This window comes from Macrotis lagotis, chromosome X (assembly GCF_037893015.1).
Source record: "Macrotis lagotis isolate mMagLag1 chromosome X, bilby.v1.9.chrom.fasta, whole genome shotgun sequence".
NCBI classification, from domain to species: Eukaryota; Metazoa; Chordata; class Mammalia; order Peramelemorphia; family Peramelidae; genus Macrotis; species Macrotis lagotis.
Window position 1 is genome coordinate 626,741,103 of NC_133666.1, and position 21,865 is coordinate 626,762,967.

Below are 21,865 nucleotides of genomic sequence, written 5' to 3' on the forward strand. Positions count from 1 at the left end.
TACTGGGGACCCATGGAGCAGGTTGAGTTTCAATTAAATTCAATATATGTTTACTAAGAACCTGTAAATCCTACTTTTAAAGATCCTAGAACATACTAGAGAAGATTAAGAAAGGTGGATGTTCTAGGGAACCATTCTAGACATAGAAGACAGAGTACAAAAAGGTGGAAACAAATAATGACTGAATAGGGAGTGGTAGAAATAGCTGGAATGTAAGATTTGAAGGAATAAATGGTGTGAGATGAAGCTAGAAAGAGCTAGACTATGATAAGCTAGGGAATGGGCAACCATAATTCCCACTGCTTCCCTTCTCTCAAGCTACCCCTTATAATTGGAGTATGGACTGAATATCCAATTTCATTGTTGTAATGATGATGAAGAAACACCTTCTCTGCAACTCACAGTTTTAAGTTCTTTTGTTTTTTGTTTTGTTTGTTTTTTTGCAAGGCAATGGGTTAAGTGGCTTGCCCAAGGCCATACAGCTAAGTAATTATTAAGTGTCTGAAGTCGGATTTGCACTCAGGTCCTCCTGACTCCAGGATTGGAGCTCTATCTACTGTGCAACCTAGCTGCCCCATGCAACTCACAGTTTTAGAGATTTTTCCCAAAGCACAGAAAAGTTAGGTGATTCACTCAGAGTCAGACAAGCAGTCTCTCAGAGCCAGAACTTGAACTCAGTTCTTTGTGTTCCAAGACCAACTCTTTATCCACTCTCCCATGCTGCCTCTTTCCCCTTATAAAATTAATTTTTTAAAAAAGAGGAATGAAAAAAGAAGTTCAGCAAAACTAACCAAAATCTTGAAAAATCTTGAACTTATATATATATTTCATAATCATGATTCATCACTTTTGGAAGGAAACCAAGGGAAGTGTTTTCCATCTCTTTGTGAGGGTCAAGCTTGGTCACTACAATTTTAAGACCTTCAGTTTTGATTGTTTTGTTATTTGCATTGTTTTCATTGACCCCTTCATTTTGGTTTTACTTTCTTCACATCGTTACTGAATCATCCCATGTATCTTTATGTTCATCATACTTATCTTTTCTTATATTAAAGTGGCATTCCATGTCTTTCTTGTACAACAGTGTGTTTTGACATTCTCCAAACCGTTACTTTATTTTCTGCTCTTTTATACCCCCCAAACCCCCTTTGCTAAATATTTTGGTGATATGGACCATTTTTACAAAGAAGGACAAAAACCTTACCTCCATTTTAATGGAAAGGGACAACATGAAACTACAATTCACATACAATATATTGACATTATAAATGAAAAGTAATCTCAGAGGGAAGGCTCTCAGAGTAGGATTGAAGGGAGGGACTTGGGAAAACTTCCCTATAGAGGGTGGAATTTGAGCTCAATATTGGAGGAAGCCAAGAGGACAAAGGGCACACAAAATTAGGCACACAGAACATCCAGAAAAATGGCATAGAGTTAGGAAGGTGGAGGGTTATTTCCTAGGAGTAGGCAGAAGACCAGGGTTGTTAGATCTTTGAGTAAATGGAAAGGAATAAAGAATAAGATTAGGAAGATAGAAAGAGGCCTAGTTGTGAAGGCTTTGAAGGATTTTAAATCTTGTCCTGAAGATGATAGGTAGCCACTGCTTTTGTTTTATAGTTTGGTATAAAAATATATATTAAAAGCCTCCTTTTTTAGTAGAACTGGAAATATGAAAAATAAATATTCTAGTCTAAAATGTTTTCCAGCCTCTTTAGGAAAGAAGGTAGAACAAAAAACTGAGACTTTTCTTTGGGAAATGAATTAAAATTCATATTTAAATTTAACTTAGGTCCAAGTATAATCATTATTTCTCATCCCTCTGAAGTGATTATATCCGTGATCCATCCAAGGAAAGTGCCATCTTCTATTATTAAGAAGGGATTGAAATCTTGATCACTGTATAGAGGATTTTCTTTTAATCCTTAAGGAGAAAGTGGTCAAAGACGTTTTGGATGATGACCTCTCATGGAATTAATCTCAAGCTGTACTTTTGCATAGTTATACATTTTTTTTGTTCAAGATTCCTATTAATATTGCCTATATCAACTTTGGGGTAGATATATGTTGGGGAAAGAGGAAGCTGGGGAAGCCATGCTAATCTAGACATTCTCCCTCTAAACTTGGATGTAGAATACCAATAAAATCACTTTGGTAATTGAGTGGGAGATGGATTGTAGTATGAAGAGACTTGAGTCAGAGAAACCAACCAGTAGACTGTTGCAGTAGTCCAGGTATGAGATGATTAGGGTCTATACCAGAGTAATGATGATATAAGTGGAGAGCACCTCCATGTATAAGAGGGTGCAAAGTTTTGTTGCCATGTGAGTTAAATGTATCTACATGGTTCTGTCTAGAGGTTGGTGAAAGGAAAACAAGAATGATAACTCCTCCCATCCTTCTCAAAGGGAGACTTTGGTTCCTGCCACAAGAAAAAGTAAGTAGTTAAGATCATAGGCTGGCTGTTGTAGTCTCCACAGAGAGAGGAGATACCAGGCTAAAATTATATCTATCTGCTCCCTTAAATATTATTAATGTAGGGAAGTAAATTTTAGGTTCAGACTAAACTCCTGATAGCTATTTATTAATAAGAAAGGAGTTCTATATCCAAAATTTAACTCCCTTCTGACCAGTTGGTAGTTCTATAATGAACATACTTAGCAAAAAAAGCAAAGAAATCTATTTATCTTAGTTGATAGTAGAATAGAATTCAGAGAAAGTATACATAGGAGAATATATACCTGACAATACAAAGTGAATGAGCTCTCCCTTTGAAAGTAGAATAATAACTCATCCAAGAAAAGATTTCACCCAATGGGAAATTTCCTTTCTTTTACCTTCAGTTTTCTCCAACATTTGGGTCTTTTCTAAAGAGTTCTATCTTCTCATTATTGGGCCAAAGTATTTAAGCTTTGGTTTCATGTTTAACCTTCCAGTGAGTAGTCTGAATTTCTTTAAGGCTGATTTGACCTTCTTGCTGTCCAGAGAAGTCTTCAGAAAGTCTTTTCTAGCATCATGATTCAAAAGTTTAGATTCTGTGATGGTCAACTTTCCTAATAGTCTTACTTTCACATTCATTAATACTAGAAAAGCCAAAGCTTTGATTATATAGACCTTTGTCAGCAAGGTGCCGTCTCTGCTTTTAAGTATGCTGTCCAGATGACCCATAACTTTTCTTCCAAGGAACAAGTGTCTTTTAATTTCATGGTTGCAGTGCCATATGCAGAGTGATCTTTGAGTCCAAGTGTATAAAATCTGACACTGCTTTCATTTATTCCCCCTCTATGGGAGTAGTTACCAAGATCTAAAGCTTTTTATGTTAAGCTTCCAGTTAGCTTTAATCAACCTTGTCAAGAAACTTTTTAATTCCACTTCACTTTATGCCATCAGATAGGTATTGCCTACATATCTGAGATAGTTGATATTTTTCCCAGTATCTTTAAGCCAGCTTCTGATTTGCCCAGTTTGGCATTTTTATACAATGCATTCTGCCTCGAAGTTAAATAAATAATGTGACAGTATGCAGCCCTGTACTCCTTTCCTAATCTTAAACTAATCAGTTGTCCCATGTTTGGTTCTTACTGTTGCTTCTTAAAGGCTCACATACAGGTTCCTCAGAAGACAAGTAAGATGACCTGTTTGAGATTGCTTTGAAAACTTGCCATATTTTTTTGTGTTCCACATAGTCAAAAGCTTTAGTATAGTCATTGAAGCAGAAATTGATGTTTTTCTGGAACTCCGTTGCTTTCTCTATAGTCTAGTAAATGTCAGTAATTTGGTCTCTAGTTCCTCTGCCTCTTTGAAAACTAGCCTGCTCTTCTGGTAATCCTTGGTTCATATGTTACTGAAGCTTAGCCTGAAGAATTTTAAGAGTAACCATGCTGGTTGTGAAACGAGTTCGATTGTTTGGTAATCTGAACATCCTTTGGCATTGCCCTTCTTTAGGATTAGGACATAAGGACTGGAATCTTTTCTAATCCAGTGACCACTGTTGAGTTTTCCAAATTTACTGGCATATTGAGTGCATCATTAACAGCATCATCTTTTTAGGGGTTGTTTTGGTTTTGGTTTTAGTTTTTGCAAGGCAATGGGGTTAAGTAATTTGCCCAAGGTCACACTGTTAGGTAATTATTAAGTGTCTGAGGTCATATTTGAACTCAGGTCCTCCTGACTCCAGGACCAGTGCTCTATCCACTGCACCACCTAGCTGTCCCTTCTTTTAGGGTTTTAATAGCCCAACTGGAATTCCATTACTTCCACTAGGCTTATTGTTAGCAATGCTTCCTAAGGCCTATTTGATTTTACTCTCCAGGATGTCTGGTTCTAGATCAATAATCACTCCATGATTGTTATTGGTGATGTTAATATCTTGCTTCTATAATTCTTGTCTGTAATTTTGTTCTTGTTAACTCTTCTTAATCTCTCATGCTTCTATTACATCTCTACCATCTTTATCTTTTATTATGCCCATTTTTTCATGAAATGTTATCTTGATATCTAATTTTCTTTTTTTAGCATTTTTATTAAAGATTTTATTTCTTACTTCCCTCCCCCTACCCCCCCAAAAGCAATTTGTTGGTCTTTACTTTGTTTCCATGTTGTATATTGATCCAAATTGAGTGTGATGAGAGAGAAATCATATCCTTAAGGAAGAAACAAAAAGTGTAAGAGATAACAAGATCAGACAATAAGGCTATCCAATTTTCTTGAAAAATCTTTTCTGTTTCCCATTCTATCATTTTCTTCTATTTCTTTGCATAGTTCCTTTAAGAAAACCTTTTTTATTTCTCCTTGCTATTCTCTGGAATTCTACATTCAGTTGGGTACTTTTTTCCTTTCCTCTTTTTCCTTTCCCTTTCCTTCTTCCTCAACTCTTTGTAAAGTCTCATCAGACAATCATTTACTCTTCTTTTTCTTTGGAATTTTTTTGTTGTTGTTGCCTCTTTTCAATATTGTAAACCTCTATCCATAGTTCTTCAGGCACTCTATCAGATCTAATCTCTTAAATCTATTCATCACCTCTACTTCATACTCATAAGGGATGTTATTTAGATCATATCTAAAGGGTCTATTGGTTTTTTTGTACTTTCTCCAATTTAAGTTTGAATTTTGCAATAAGAAGTTCATAATCTGATGCACACTCAGCTCCAGATCACAACCTTTGGCTGAAAAATATATAATTTATTTCTATTTTTTTTGAATGTTAAGAAACCAATGTTTATTTTCCATCCACATTTTTCCAACACTATTAGAGCATCTGGGTAAAACTTAGGACCACTCTGTGGTAGTTCCTACCCATTCAGTGGCCTGAGCAGTAGGAGCTGCATACCAGTCCTCAGTAGCCAGCTGAGCACTCCAATCTTCAGTAGGGAACTGCTGAATGGGCACAGATGGCACCTGGATGCCCTCAGACGAATCAGCCACCTCTGGCTAAGCAGCAGTGAACTCTGGGGCAGGTGCAGTCCATTTACCCTGAAATTCCTCCTTTGTCACTGCCTTTTCAGCTGCGGCCTGCTCTTCCTTTTCAATCTCCTCTGGATCTCTGTAGAAGTAAAGATCAGGCATGACCTCCCATGGGTGCTCATGGGAGATTGTACCACACATCCGCAGGACTTCTCGGGCCAGCATCCACCACATCAGACCCACTGAGTGAGCTCCCTTGTTGTTACATGGAATGGCAATGTCCACATAGCGAAGTGGGGAGTCTGTGTTGCACAGTGCAATGGTTGGAAGGTTAACATATGATGCTTCAGTCAAAGGCTGATGATCTGCACGAGGATCAGTGACCACCAAGAGGCGAGGCTCCCTGAAAGCTGCCTGGATCTGGTTAGTGAAGGTGCCCGGGGTGAAGCGTCCAGCAATAGGTGTGGTGCCAGTGGCAGCAGCAAATTTCAGAACAGCTCTCTGGCCAGTGTTCCTGGATGAGATGACACTAACATCAGCTGGATTTTCAATGGCAACAATGGCACGAGCTGCCAGCAGAAGCTTTTCCCAAGTTCTCTTCAAATTAATGATATAGATGCCATCACTCTTCCTTTTGTAGATATACTGTTCCATCTGGAAGTCCAAATTGGTGCCACCCAAATGGGTGCCCGCAGCGAGGAATTTGAGGACATCCTCCTCCTTCATCTGCAAGACATCCAGGGCTCCGGACATTGTGAAAGTTTCCCTTGAAAGTTATGACAGAAACCATGAACGCCGTATGGACCCTTCTTCTGGGCAGCGCAGAAAGCAATTTATTTCTATTTTGACCATCTGGTGACATCTATGTGTCACCTTCTGAGTTATTTAAAAAGAGAATTTGTTATGGTCAGAGAGTTATCTTCACAACACTCTATTAATCTCTGCCCTGCTTCATTTTTAATTCCAAGACAGAATTTGTCTGTTATTTCCTACTTTAACTTTCCAATCCTCTACGATGAATGTGACATCTTTTTGTTGATATTATTTCTAGATGTTATAAATATTCATAGAAATGATCACCTTTAGGCTCTTTGGCATCAATTGTTGGAATATAGATTTGTTTTACTGTGATATTGAATGATTTATCTTGGATGGAAACAGATATCATTCTGTCACTTTGGAGGTAATACTCCAGTATTGCTTTTCTCACCCCTTTTCTTGACTATTTCTTCTAAGGGATTTTTGTCCACAATAGTATATGTAATCCTTGGCTTTTTTTAGGCCTTAGTATCATCTTTTGGATGTCATGGTCCTCTTCAAGAACAAAGGACAAGCAACAGCAACAGTATAGATTCTCTGAGTTAAATTCACCCATTTCCATCCATACATTTAAGTTCATGAATACTCAAAATGTTGATGTTCATTTTTTCCCTCTCTCTTTTACCCACATCCAAAATACCTTGCTTTATAGATTTCTATGCAATATTGATCTTTACAGAATACTGGACTTTATTTTCATCATCAAAAACATCTGCAACAGGGCTTCCTTTTGGCTTTTTTTTTTTACTCAGCCATCTCAATCAGTACTGGACCTACTTGTAGTTCTCTCCTTCTGACCTGAGGGGTTCATCTTCTGATGTCATCTTTTTTATATCATTTTAATACTGTCCATCTTCAGTGGATCATCTTTAGTCCGAACTTTCCACTATGATCTGTCTTAGATAATCCTAAATGACATAGCTCATGGTTTCATTGAGCTACCCAAATCCCTCCACCATGACAAGATAGTGACCAGATCTCCAATTATGCTACAATGGTGTAATAATTAAAAAGTAGAGATTAAGCAAAAAGTGGAACCGATTAGATTTATTCTGAAGCTAATGTGTCTGATTAAATGCAAAATTCAACGTGCTGGGTTAAGAACACTATATGAAAAGGTCTGGGAAAACTGAAGAGCAATTTGGTAGAAATTAAATATAATACAACATCTCACACCCTTTATAGAGATGAATTTCAAATGAAATCATGATTTAGACATAAAAGATTAGTAATCTTAAGCAAATTAGAGAATCATAGAAAAAATTAAGTTTCAAATCTATAGATGGAATAATTAATGGCTAAACAATGGAAAAGAGAGAAGCATAGATGATAAAATACACAATTTTGATTATGTAAAATTTAAAAATATTTTGGACATATTTTAATGGTTAAAAGGTAAACAGGCAAATGAGAATCTTTGCAGCAAATTTCTCTGATAAAGATCTCATATCCAAAATATATAAGGAAATGTTTCAAATTTGTAGGACTAATAACCATTATCTAATAAATAAATGGTCAAAAGATATGAACAGGAAGTTTTCTTTTCTTTTGTTTTTGTTTTTTTTTTGAGGCAAGGGAGTTAAGTGACTTGTCCAAGGTCACACAGCTAGTACTCATCAAGTATATAAGGTTGAATTTGAACTCAGGTCCTCCTGACTCTAGAGCCTGTGCTGTATTCACTGTGCCACCTAACTGCCTCAGAACAGGAAGTTTTCTTTTCTTTTTCTTTTTTGCAAGGCAATGGGGTTAAGTGGCTTGCCCAAGGCCACACAGCTAGGTAATTATTAAGTGTCTGAGATCGTATTTGAACCCAGGTACTCCTGACTCCAGGGCTGGTGCTTTATCCACTGCACCACCTAGCTGCCCCTAGAACAGGAAGTTTTCAAAAGAAATTTAAACTATCAATGACCCAATTTAAAAAAGCATTTCCAAATCACTAATAATTAGAGAAATGTTTTGTTGGTGGTGTGCATATTGATTTAATCATTCTGAAAAGCAATTTGGAACTATGCCTCAAAAGTTCCCAAACTATGCATACCCTTTGACTCAACTGTACCACTACTAGCCTTATGCCCTACTAAAGAAATAAAGAATAGCAAAATATTTAAAGTAGCTCTTTTTAATAGTAGCCACAAACTAGAAACCAAAAAGATGTTTTCCATTTGGGGAACAGACTAAATAAATTATGCCATATGAATTTAATAGCATATTATCAATCCCTAAAAAAGGATGAAATGAACAGTTTAAGAGGAAACTAAGAAGGCATCTTGGAACTGAATCAGAGTGAAGTGAGCAGACCTAAGAAAAAAACTTATAACATAACGTTAGAAGAAAAACAACTTTGAAAGGCTTTAGAACCCTGATCAATGCAGAGATAAATTGTGAGCCCAGAGAACCAAAGATGAATCACACCACCCACCACCTGCCAGAGAAGTGATGGACCTAAAATGTAGAATAGAATGTTTTGGGACATGACCAACATGAAAATATGTTTTGTTGAACTATGCATATTTGTTATAAGGGTTTTCTTTCTCCTTTTTCCTCCAATAGGAAGGAGTGAATACATACTTTAAATATATATATATATATATATATATATATATGTATATACATACATATATGCATCCAGGCTACATAAAATATATACACATGCTCATATTTTATATAAAAATGAATATATACAATATGTACTTGTGTACAATAAGGATGTGTATAAAGACATACACACACACACATATATAAAAAGTAGCAAGTAGGGGAGAGAATAAAGAGATTCAGAAACCTGGAGTTGGGAATGAAGAAGAGGAGATGTCTAGGACTAGGCTGGAATAGAGAAACAATTCTATCCAGGGTCTGGAAAACAAGGAAAAGCCCAGTTTCTAGCTCTGAAAGTAGCCCTGTCCCATGGTAGCTAGGAAAAGGATATCTAGTGGCCAGGAGGTTTGAGGCCTTGGCTTAAACAAAGGCATTGACTGAGCCCCCCCCCCCCAATGGGTCATCCCCAACTTGAGGTTTAGAAGTTAAGCATTCAGAAGAGGGAAAGCCTAGGAGTGGGTGAGCAGTATGGAGACCATGCTTTTCCAACTGGGGAGGATGTGGGAATGTTCCACCCTCAGGAAGAGTGAATCTCTGAGTAATCGTTGCCAAACAGACTCATGGGTCAGAACCACACACTTCTTTTTCCCCATCTTTCCCAGTCTCCCCCAATCTTGAGATACGAGTGGATCTAAAAACAGAGAACTGTTAACCATTCATCATGTAGATTGTAGAGAAGATCTTGACCAGAATTATTCTTTTTATTTTTAGATTTTTGCAAGAAAATGGGGTTAAGTAGCTTTCCCAAGGCCACACAGCTAGGTAATTTTTAAGTGTCTGAGGCTGGATTTGAACTCAGGTCCTCCTGACTTCAGGGCCAGTGTTCTATCCACTGTGACACCTAGTCACCCCTCCAGAATCATTCTAATAAGTGTTTGAGGTAGGATCTATATCCAGACCTCTGACTCCAAGTTTAAAAAGCCAATGAAATAATAAAAGCAAAAGCACCTGTTAAATCCCTGGAGATACAAACACAAAAATATCATTGACTCATAGCCCGAGTAGTATTTCTGCTCCTGCCAGACCTTCACTAACCCTTATAGTCACTGAGGCTCCATGAACTTCAGTTTCCTCATGTAAGTTTGTCCCCAAAGTCTTAATTCACTTTTAAACTACTAAAGCTTAAAGTTTCATTAAGACTTTGGGGGATACTCCGAACATACTGAACTCTACCTTGCCCTCCCATCACCACCACCATGGACTTGGGGGTCCCAGAAAAGACAGTCTTATAATTCTGATATCTGGGCTGAGAAAGTTCTCAGAGAGAAAGTGGAAATAGGACAAGAAGAAAAGCTCAGACTGATAGGCAGAAAGGAGAATCCTGGAGCTATCCTAGTCATGAGAGGAAGAAAGAGCAGCCACCTGTCTTGACCTTTGCTTCCTAGCATTTGCACAGTGGAGCAGTGGATAAAGTACTTGCCCTGGAGTCAGGAAGACCAGAGTTCAAATCCAGTCTCAAAAAACTTGACACTTACCAGCTGTGTGACATTGAGGCAATCACTTAACCCTGATTGCCTCCCATCCAGGGCCAGCTCCAGAGGAGAAAGTGAAGCTGGTGACTTAGCTCAAATTCAATTCACTTGCATGTCATAGGATCACCTCCATGATGTCATTGTCTTCTTCAAGAACGAAGGATGGGGCAGCTAGGTGCCACAGTGGATAGAGCACTGGCCCTGAAGTCAGGAGGACCTGAGTTCAAATGTGATCTCAGATACATAATAATTACCTAGCTGTGTGACCTTGGGCAAGTCACTTAACTCCATTGCCTTGCAAAAATAAAAGGAATAAGGACAAACATTGGCACCAGAGTGTAGACTACTTAGGGAGATCATTCTCCATTCTACTCTGGCCCCACCCAGACTCCATCCTTTGACATTTCCACTTCGAACTGAGATTTCATCTTCCTCTTGGACTTGTGCCCTGTCACCTAAACTAATATAACTGATATTCCTGATTATTGTTTTCCTATTAGTGAGTCAAATATATTTACTTATTAGCCATGAATTTTTTTTTTAATAAATGAAAGCAATGGAAGTGCGATCTCTGACTTTTGTATAATGAGGATTTGGTGGAAGGGAAAGCTAAACCCAGCTCTGAGATGGGAAAACTTCCCCAACCTACCTTCCCTTCAGTGGGCCCCAGGAAAGTTACTTTAATCCTGAACACTCAAAAAGAAGCATACCACTAGGCTACAAATATTTGATGTGAAATAAATTGGCTGTAAGTTCCAAAGCCAAGTCTCCTCTTGAAGGGAAGAGAGGGGCAGGAAGCAATGGTCCAGCCACAGCCGTAACCTTGCTCCCCTCAGATGTAGTATTCCAGATGGAGTGTGGTGTTTGGAATCTAGCTACAAATCCCCAGTCTTGGTTACACAGAACAGGTGTCACATGGAAAATGAGGGAATTATACTGGATGGCTTCTGGTTCTAGATTCTCTTTGATCTATTTTCATCCTGTCCACCCCAGTTTCCATTAGAGTTTTTCCCCACCTCAGATAGAATGATACTTGGCCCTTTGGGGGGGGGGCAATTGATCCCATATTGAAAGAGACAATTAACAAAGGTGGGCCCTATATAAGGAGCTAGTTCCCCCACCACAAGGAAGACCCTGTGATGAAGAAAATTCCTTCTTCCAGGGTAGATCCAAGGGAGTTTTCCAGTTTCAATGAGCTCTCCCCCCTCCCCCCAGGAAGCCCTGGGCTAAGGATGGAGTGCTCTAAGAAAGGAGTATGTCTGTTCAGGGGACCACCCGAGTAAACTATGGCCCAGGCTCTCCTGGGGCTGGCTGGGGTAAAATTCAACCAGTCCTGCCTGCCCCATTCCCCTAGGGATCCTGGTAAACTGTAAATATCTCAAGAAGAGATTCTATCCCAACCTCTCATTCCTCTTGCAAGAAATAATCTAACTAGGCTTCCCATAGCCAGTGTTTCTCTGAGAGTTTATCTCCAGTGCAGCTGCCCCAGTCCTCTCCACCAAAGTATACCCCTCACCTCACTGGCTCCTACCAGCTTAGGCCTATGACTACTATCAGTGCAGCATACTAGAAACCATGGCTACAAAGTGAGTAGGGGTAAGCATTATGTATTCTCTTGGCCTTTTCCCATGATGGACCTGATGGCCAGAGTCATTCTCTTATCTAAAGATTTCCTGCCACTTGGGAGAGTACTCTGGGGAAGTAGCATCTCGGTAGCATTGGGAAGGAGGCAGAGAAATAGGCTGCAAAGAGGTAGAGTATCTAGTGAGATGATTCTAGGAGGGCAGCTGCCCAAACAAGCTGGGATAAAGTAGGCAGCCTCAGGGAGAAAGTGACCGGGGCCCAGAATCTAGCTTTAGGACCTTCTCCCTCTGGTGCTGGACCAGCAACTCTGTGTCCTTCTTGGATGTAGGAGAAAGCCTTCAACTAGAACAGAACCATGAGGGGAGGAAGATAAATGTTGGGTGTGCGAAGAGAAAGAGATGTAAGGAAAGAGAAGCACAGGTTGCACCCCAAGAATTGAGCTAACTCAAGGAAAATGGTGAATAGGAATCTATATTGACTGCAAAGAGTTAATCCCTCCTGGTGTAATAATTATGAACCAACTCAAGAGGATATTTACAAAGGAAAGGGAGCATTGCCAAGTCAGTCCAGGGTTTATTTCTATTCAGGAACAGTTGTCTCCTGGAATAATGAGCTGTTATTAGGCAGCAGTCCAAGAACCTTGGACACTAGGCTGCAGAACAACCCCCTACTCCACCATTTTTGACTTTCCATTTCTTCTTTTCATTGGGAACTTCTAGAAGAGGGACTAGAATAGGGCTAGAAAGGAGTTGTGGCATTTCTGCAGCATAAGCAGTCCTATGATGGGGTCTCTGCCTCCAGTTACCCAGCTCTCCATGATCAATGTGAACCTGCTGCCTCATACTCATGTTGATGTCAGCTGTCTCTGGATGGTGGTGAAAATTGTTTTGGAGGTGAGAGGTAAGGGCATTAATTCAGGGAGACTGGCTACCAGCCTTGGAGTATGTTGAATAGCCTGTCTTCAAGAGATATGAGGCAGCATCTGGTCTGTAGATCATTCTACTCCAAACATCCAACTGGATGCTTAGAGCCCCTTCCAAAGGATGCTCTACCTGGAACCCCTGCAGAAGAAGAAGGAGAGGGAGTGCTTTGGGATCTGAGGGAAGCAAGATGGTCCCTCACTGAGGCTGTCTGTGCCCACAGATCAGAGAGACGGTCCTCACCAGTGTGTCCAGCACATCCTAGACTCCAGCAGGTTGGCCCTGCTGGCCAACCATCCAGAAACTTCATCTTTGCTGAGATGATATTTTTTGTTCTATGATGGTGGCAGCTGGCCACTCTCAAGAGGCAAGCTGTACAGCAGCCGGTCAGCCAGGTGAGGAGAACCAAAGGCAGGGAACCACAGAATGTGTGAGGGTTGGAGGGGAACATAGAGGTCATCTAGCTCTACTCCCACTCAACACTCATTTAGGAAACTGAGGATTCTGTCTTGTCCCCTTCAGGCCTAGCATTTTGACTCCAACCACCTAGTAATGGCCATGGACAACCACTTCTACTGGAATGATTCCTAGTTGGCAATATCAACCAATGATTTCATAATTCAGACAAGCTGATCCAGCTTGTTAAGGAAAAAGTAGATATTCAGGCATGTGATGTGGGGGACAAGAAGAAAATGGGATGCTGGCCAGGGTGACAAGGGAGGGGGAGTTGAATCAGTCTTCATTGCTTTTCCCCTGGCAAAGCAAAGGGAATCTTAATGTTCTTACTCTACCCTGGCCTGTTACCTGTGGGAGCTAAATAAGGCCATCTTCTCCTGGTACTGGGAGGGGAGAAGGCAGGGGAGAGCAAGAGGGAGGAAGAGTGGGGAGAGAAACTCTCTGCCACAGTGATTCTGGGCCCATGCCCCAGAACGATGAAGCAGGATGACTTCTTCCCATATGCAGATGGCTCCCACCAGTTCTGGACTGGCGACTTCACCAGCTGTCCTGCTCTCAAATACTATGTGTACTAGAGTTATAAGTTTCTTCAGGTGCTAACTTTTCTGAGATCCGGGGCAAGGGGGGGGAGGGAGAAGCACATAGGAAAGGTGTTTGTCTCCTTGGAAGGAAGAAAGGTAAGATGGGGTTCTGATATAGGGAAGAAGGAGCCTATGGGAAGAATGTAAAGGTCCCAGAAAGGAGAATTAGGTGGGTTGGGGAATGGGTCATGGGAAGAGTATAAGTCATGGAAAAGAGGATGTAAGGCCTCTGGGAGTCCTGATGGAATGGGGGGAGGGATCTATAAGAAGGGGGAATTATGTTTGCTAGGGAGTGAGGCAGGTTATTGGCATGGGAGCTTAAAGGTCATTTGGCCCAACCCCTTCATCTTATACATAAAGGAACTAGAGACCCCAGAGAATTTAAAATTTACTCCAGGTCATATAGATAGTAAGTGGTAGAGACAACATCACCCAGGATTTCTCACTTCATATCTGACCCTCTTTCCCTTTTATCACAGGATGGGGCCTAATAGAATTGAATAAAGTAGACTGAGGGATTTATGGAAGGAGACACAGACCATCTCCTCTATTTGATACTTGTTTCCCCCTCCCACCAGGCATATAACTAACTGGAAGCACTGAATGAACCACCAGTATCTCAGTCCCTATGGCCAAGGGAGAAGTATCTACTGCATAGATGATAGGAACCATTGGTCAGGTTTGAGAGAAGAGGGTTGTTTCTTTCATCTTGGCTCCCCCCCAGCCCATGGTCCACCACCCTTACTCCAGCTCCCAAGAGGATTTTGTAATCTATAATTAACAGAATATCAGTTTATGCCCCCTGAGTCAGAGGGTCCTCATATAAAGGGGACAAAGGGCTCTTAGTGGACAGCTCACTGGGCTTGGGGGTTGGGAAAAGAAAAGTTCTTTTGCGATTTACAACAGGGAATGAGGGAATTTATTTTTTATATGGGGACTAGTTCAACCCTGCATCCATTGACCCCAGGTCCTGGTCATCCTCTACAGTCCCCTAGGATGGAGAGTGAACTGGATGGTGAGATTGCCAGGCAGTAACTGGGGCTTCTGGGTAAGGGATGCCAACCAGCAGACTGTGCTTAATGAGATAATTACCACATATTTCAACTATCCTTCTTCATCTAACCTCCCCCCTAGAACCACCCTGAGAATGTAGTCCCAGAATCCCCTCTAGTGGCATCATCTACTGTCCTTACCTGACAAAGGCTACACATTTCTCTCCCCAAGTCTTGGGAACCGTGACCCTCTTGAGCTGTCAGTTGGAAACAAAAAGAGGCTCCATTTATGTCTCCATTTCCTTTGACCTTTCCACTGAAGTTGTTGCTGTGTCAGATGAAGGAATGAGGACCTCCCCTCCTGAGCTCCTCTTCCTAGCCTCAGTCTCTCCCCTTCAGACCCTACACCTGGTACCCTGGTCATCCAAAATGAGGCCTAGTATTGGAATCACTGGGTCACAGGTTATGATCAATTTTATTGCTCTTTGGGCATGGTTCCATACTGCTCTCTAGAATGGTTGGATCACAGGCTTCAATGCATTAGTTCCAGTCCTGCCACAATCTCTCCAACACTGATCTTCTCCCCTTTTTGTCATCTTAGCCAATTTGATAGGTATGAGGTGATACCTCATAGTTGTTTTAATTTGCATTTCTCTAATCAGTAATGATTTGGAGCCTTTTTTCCATATGATTTTATATATATATATATATATATATAATATATATATATATGTATATATATATATATTATATATATATATAGCTTAAATTTCTTCATTTGAAAACTGTTCATATCCTTTGACCATTTATCAATTGAGGAATGACTTGTAAACTTATAAATTTGATACAATTCTCCATTTATTTTAGAAATGAGACTTTTATCAGAACTTCTAGCTGCTCTTTTATAGTATAATCTTAGATCTGCTAGAGCTAGTACCTGCATCTTTAGAACTTAAAGGTCAATACCATTTCCTGTGGGATACAGACCCCAAGCTCATCCATTGCAGGTATGAGATGGGGTGTGGTCACCAAGCCTGACAAACATCTGGGGTATTGGAAGAGGAAGAAAGAAAGGAAGGAAGGAAGAAAGATTTCTTATGAAATTTTTGGATGAAGAATTCCTAAAGGGTGGGAGATTAGGTAGGAATGAATGGGTAGACAAGGTTCCTTTTTCTTTTAGTTTTTTTTTTTTTTTTTAGTTTTTGCAAGGCAATGGGGTTAAGTGGCTTGCCCAAGGCCACACAGCTAGGTAATTATTATGTGTCTGAGGTCGGATTTGAATTCAGGTACTCTTGACTCCAGGGCTGGTGCTCTATCCACTGCACCACCTAGCCACCCCAAGAGAATTCTTTAGGACCTGAGAATGAATCTGACTTTGTAAGGCAGATGAGTTAGTTCTGTTTAGAGCAGGGAACTGGGCTCATTCAGTTGGGGATGAGTATGTGTATTTGGGTTCTCTAGGTGGCACAATGAATGAAGTAACTGAGTTCAAATCCTGTTTCAGTCACTAGCCACATGACCCTGGCAGGTCATTTCATCCTGTTTGCTTCAATTTCCTCATAAGTAAAATGAGATAGAAGAAGGAAATGACAAACCCAGTATCTCTACCAAGAAAACTCCATATGGGGTCATGAAGAGTTGGACATGACTGAAATGACTAAACAAAAATAAATGGGTATTTGGGGGAAAATATGCAATAACGAACATTTATATTACTCTTTAAAAGTTACAAAGCAATTTACATAGATTAATAACTCTGCACCACACATTGACCCTATAAAAGAGGCACTTGCTAGGTGTCTCCCTGATGAAGACGCCTAGGCTCCTTGAAATTAAAGACTTGCCTGAGGTCATCCAAAATAAGAAAATGTCAAGGTTGATAAGATACCTCAAGTGCATACCAGTCTTCTTGACTCTAAGCCCAGTGCTATCCATGGTGGTACCATGAATAAAAGAGCTCGCTTCTTTGGGGACCCAATTGGAAAAAGAATAAGAATTGGTCAAGAGAATAAAAGATGCCCTCTTTGTCTTTGTTATATGCCAGTCTCAAAGTTTAGCCCAGGGAAATCTCTGGTGTAAAGTTTTGGGATAGCTTGTATCAAGATTGGCCTAAATGTAGGGAGCAGGAAACTCAAATCTTCTGGATGCTCGTTGTAGCAAGGATCCTCAAAGAGATTCATAAATAACTCCTTGGAAGTAGCTCATGGGTTCCTCTTTTGAAGGGCAACACTTTGACATTTCTGTAGTCCCTCTTTCCCACAAGGGAGATCCCACATGGTTTTCCTAAGACTTGTAATACCAACAAGCTCCTTCTGGGAATTAAACATATGTGGATGGGGAGGGGGGTAGAAGCTACTGAACAAGAAATTTCCTTCTTTTCAAACCTGCACTATCGAACTAATTCACTGGCATAGTGAAGTGTAGCAAGGTCCAAATTTCTTTCCTTCTCCAAGTGACAGATTCACTGAACAGCTCATTCAGCTTCCAGGGCCATATGGACAATTCTCTTCTTTATCCAAAAAGGCAAGTTTGCTCAAAAAAATACTCCAATCTTTCTAGGAGGTTTGACCCTTAAGCTAATCAGTTTGGTAACTTAGTCTTGGAGGGGGGGGGTCACACTTAAAACACCCTCAAGTTTGGAAATCTCCCTTCCTTGACTAGAAGACTAAATTCTGGAATCATACTATATAAGAACATAAAATCTCTTCTCTGCACATGAGTTTGGAGTTCAGGAGCATTGTCCATGAGTCCTCTTCTCAGACTGAAAAGAAGGAAAGCACATGTTTACTTCTGCAATGTACTTCTATAGGAAATCTATCAGTGCCGTTGCTTGCTGTCATCAGTTAGACTACTACTACTACTACTACTACTACTACTACTACTACTACTACTACTACTAATTTATTATTTTTAATTTATAGATCATACATATTTAATTTATATTATAATTCTATAAGTATATATTATATAATTATTAATTAATGAATAAGTGGATATTAATTAAAAGATATTGATATATATTACAAAATAATAATTTATATAGCTCTTACCATGTACCAGACACAGCTAAGTGCTTTACCCTTATAGTCACTTCATCTTCACAGCAAAACTGTGAGGTTAGTGCTATCATTACCCTCATTTGCAGATGAGGAAACTAAGGCAGAGAAAGGTTAAGTACAGGGTCACACAACTAATAAGAGTCTGAGGTCAAATTTGAACTCAGATCTTCCTGACTCCAGGACTGGTGCTCTCTTTACTGCAGCACTAGTGGCTACTAGCAGCTATTCTCCTCTCGGGCTATATGCAAATACAAGTTTTCACAAGCTCCATTTACAGCTCCTTATGGGATGCTCCCACCTCTATCCAAGCATCTATTCTTTTCTAATTACATGCAAAAACAATTTTTACATTAATCTTTTAAATTCTTAATTCCAAATTCTTTCCCTTTCCCCTCATTGAGAAGGCGATTTGATATAGGTTATATCATGTGAGCCATATTAGTCATGTTGTAAAAGAAAACAGACCAAAACCCCCTAAAACCCTCAAGTTTAACAAAAAATATGCTTATCAAAGCACTTAGAAAAAAAAGCTGAAAGCAAAAACATAATAATTAGCCTGAAAGGGCTGAGGACTCTTTTACCTTTTTACCCTTTTTTATACTTTACCTTTTACCCTTTTTTCCTAAGCCCTCAAAAATGGGAAGTTCCTCTGACAAGAGTCCATCTTCCTTAGGGAAGTTAATCAATCATCTTAGAATCAAGAATAGGTTCTGCCTTCTAAACAAGGGATCAATGGGCATGTCTATACTCACCATTAGGAGATACTTTCCTGAGCCCCTGTGATGACTCATCCCTATATAAGATCATCAAACTTCCTAAACCCCCCACACTTGAAATATATGAGGAATTTCCTTTTTATCTCAAAAACTAAACTGTTTTTCTAGAACTTCCATACACAGCTCCTAGTTCTTCTCTTTGGGAACAATCAGAACAAATCAAATTCCTTTTCCATTTGGCCTTCTTGTATATTTATACACAAAAATAAATATTGATGTTGAATTACTAGGTATCTTTAGAGCCATCTAATCCAATCTTCTCATTTCACTGGTCAGGGAACTGAAGCCCTTTCAAATACCAGAGAACAGTCATTCTAACAGTTTAGGAAATTTATTTTCCAGGTTTATTAGGTTATATGTCACCTTGTCTAGAATTGTAACTAGCCTAGAACCATTGAGGCTTTGCCACAGAGTGCAATTTGGAGGGAACCAGCAGGTAGCACACACAAACACACACACACACACACACACACACACACACACACACACACACACATATTTCATAGAAGAACAGAACAAGGTAAGGGGAACTTGAATTTGGACTCTGGAGAAGACTGGAAAAAATAATGTTTGGGTTCTGGGAGGCTTCCTCCTTCTCTCCCTTCCACCCATAAAAAATATTTCCATACTGTCTCACTTTGCCTCATCATCAAGATTTCCTTCCTCCTCTCCAAGCAACCTGGCCTCTCTTCCTCAAACTATGGTGCTTTCCCTAGCAAGTGTGATTAATAATTCCAGTTCCTTTCTACCTATTGTGTGGGAAGGAGCTTTGACTGTGACTTTCTGGTTGAATAGAATAAACATGAAACCTCGAATCCTGTGGATTGGACTAGATAATTCCTGAAATTCTATGCCTTAAACTTCTAGAATAACCAATTTTCTTCCTCCCACTCAATTAGATTTGTCTTAACTACTTGTATTTACTTTTTTTTACCTTTGAACTCAGATCTTCCTGACTCCAGGACTGGTGCAAAGGCAAACGGGGTTAAGTGGCTTGCCCATGGCCACACAGCTAGGTAATTATTAAGTGTCTGAGACCGGATTTGAACCCAGGTACTCCTGACTCCAAGGCCAGTGCTTTATCCACTATACCACCTAGCTGCCCCTTTTTTTAAAAAAAATTTCAGACCTTTGTTTTCACATCATCTTTATTTCCCTATTAAATCCTTTACCCTCACCTACTAGAGAGCCATTACAAAGAATAAAAAAGAAAGAGGGAAAAAGGCAGAAAAATTAATCAGTATATCCACCAATTCTGGTCTGATATGCCATGATCCACACCCATGGTCACCCATTTTTGCAAAGAATGCAGGAAGGTACTTTCCCACTTTTTCTTTAGAACCAAATTTAGTCATAATAATTACATGGCATTTAGTTCCAATCCCCCCCCAGTATCTTGTTCTTTCCATTCACCACCAACTCCTGTGAATAATTGATTTCCTTGTTCTACTTAATTTATCTGGCATGAGTTCAAATGTCTTTCAATGACTCCATGAATTCTTCATACAAATTTCTTATGGGACAGTCAACATTCATATTTCACAATTTGTTGAGTCATTCCCCAATTGATGGGCTTTAACTTTGCCCCAGTTCTTTGCTACTGCAAAAAAGACTGCTATGAATATGTATTTGGAGATTACCTCTTGGTGATGTGCATCTTGGGATACAGGCCTGTATTGTTTTCACATTGGAATTACAAGATTTGAGGATTTATTTCCTTCCATTTTTCCTAGGGATCAAAATCGCTCATCATTATTTTGATGCTGTCCTATATACATACATACATATATATATGGGTTTTGCAAGGCGATGGGATTAAATGACTTGCCCAAGGTCGCACAGGAAATTATTAAGTGCCTGAGGTCACATTTGAACTGAGGTCCCTCTGACTCCAGGGCCAGTGTTTTATCTACTGTGCCACCTAGCTTCCCCCTGTTCTATACTACAAACAGATCCCCTTATAAAGTACATTTCCAGAGAAGAGCTTACTGATTGTTGGAAGAAAGAAGACATGTGGATCGTTGATAGGAGGATACTGGCATTGACCATGGTGATAGATCCCATTGGGTTATCATGATAGCTTCATTTTTTTACTACTGCTGCCACTGTACATGCTAATCTCCTGGTACTTCTTTCTTTGGTTCTCATCAGTACATATAAATCTTGTGTTCTCCCAAATCTTTCTATTTGTCATTTTTTGTTATGGTAAGGTATTTTTCAGTGTGTTTGATTCTCCTACATTCTGGGTTTTCTTGGCAGAGATACTGAAGTGGTTTGCCATTTCCTTCTCCAGATTTTACAGATGAGAAAATTGAATCAAACAGGATGAAGTGACTTGCCCAGGATCACATAGCTACAACAATAAGCTAGATGTGAACTGAACAAAATGAGTCTTTCTGACTCCAGGGCTGATACACTACCCACTGTCCACCTAGATAATTCAATTTTAATTGGCCCACAGACATTCCCTAGGACTGGCCAGAGATCTTTCAGCTCCTTGGGAAAGATTGGGAAAGCACAGTAATAATAAAGATTTCCTTTCTGTTACTCTGCTCCTGGTGAATTATTCATCTATGCAACATAGTGGATATGGTGCTAGATTAGGAGCTCTGAAGGTCTGAGTTGAATTCTTCTAGCTTTGTGACCTTCAGCAAGTCTCCTAACCTCTTTCAGTCTCAGTTTCTTCATCTGTTAAATGAGAATAATGGTAGCAACCTTATAGGGTTGTCAGATTCTAATGGGATAATATTTTTTTTAATTTTATTTATTTAAGGGAATGGGGTTAAGTGACTTGCCCAAGGTCCCAAAACTAGGCAATTATTTAATTTTTTATGTGTTTTTTTTTGCAAGGCAAATGGGGTTAAGTGGCTTGCCCAAGGCCACACAGCTAGGTAATTATTAAGTGTCTGAGACTGGATTTGAACTCAGGTCCTCCTGACCCCAGGGCTAATGCTCTATCCACTGCACCACCTAGCCGCCCCTAAAACTAGGCAATTATTAAGTGTCTGAAGTCACAATTGAACTCAGGTCCTCCTGAATTCAGGGCTGGTGCTCTATCCACTGAGCAACCTAGCTGTACCTATGTTAAATATTTTGTAAACCTTAAAGCACTACATAAAGATTAATTTATCATTAATTATTATTATTATTATTTCCAAAATATTCATAATATAGGCAGAATGGAAGAAAGAAAAGAAATGGTTGCTACTCC

General features: G+C 39.7%; 1 long non-coding RNA gene and 1 pseudogene across 1 annotated transcript in view; both read right to left on the reverse strand.

Moving 5' to 3' along the window:
* LOC141500359 (uncharacterized) overlaps positions 1-21,865 on the reverse strand; it is an 85,191-nt gene that overhangs the window by 13,952 nt on the left and 49,374 nt on the right. The gene's annotated exons all lie outside the window — the stretch shown is intronic.
* LOC141500358 (small ribosomal subunit protein uS2 pseudogene) lies at positions 5,251-6,194 on the reverse strand (annotated as a pseudogene).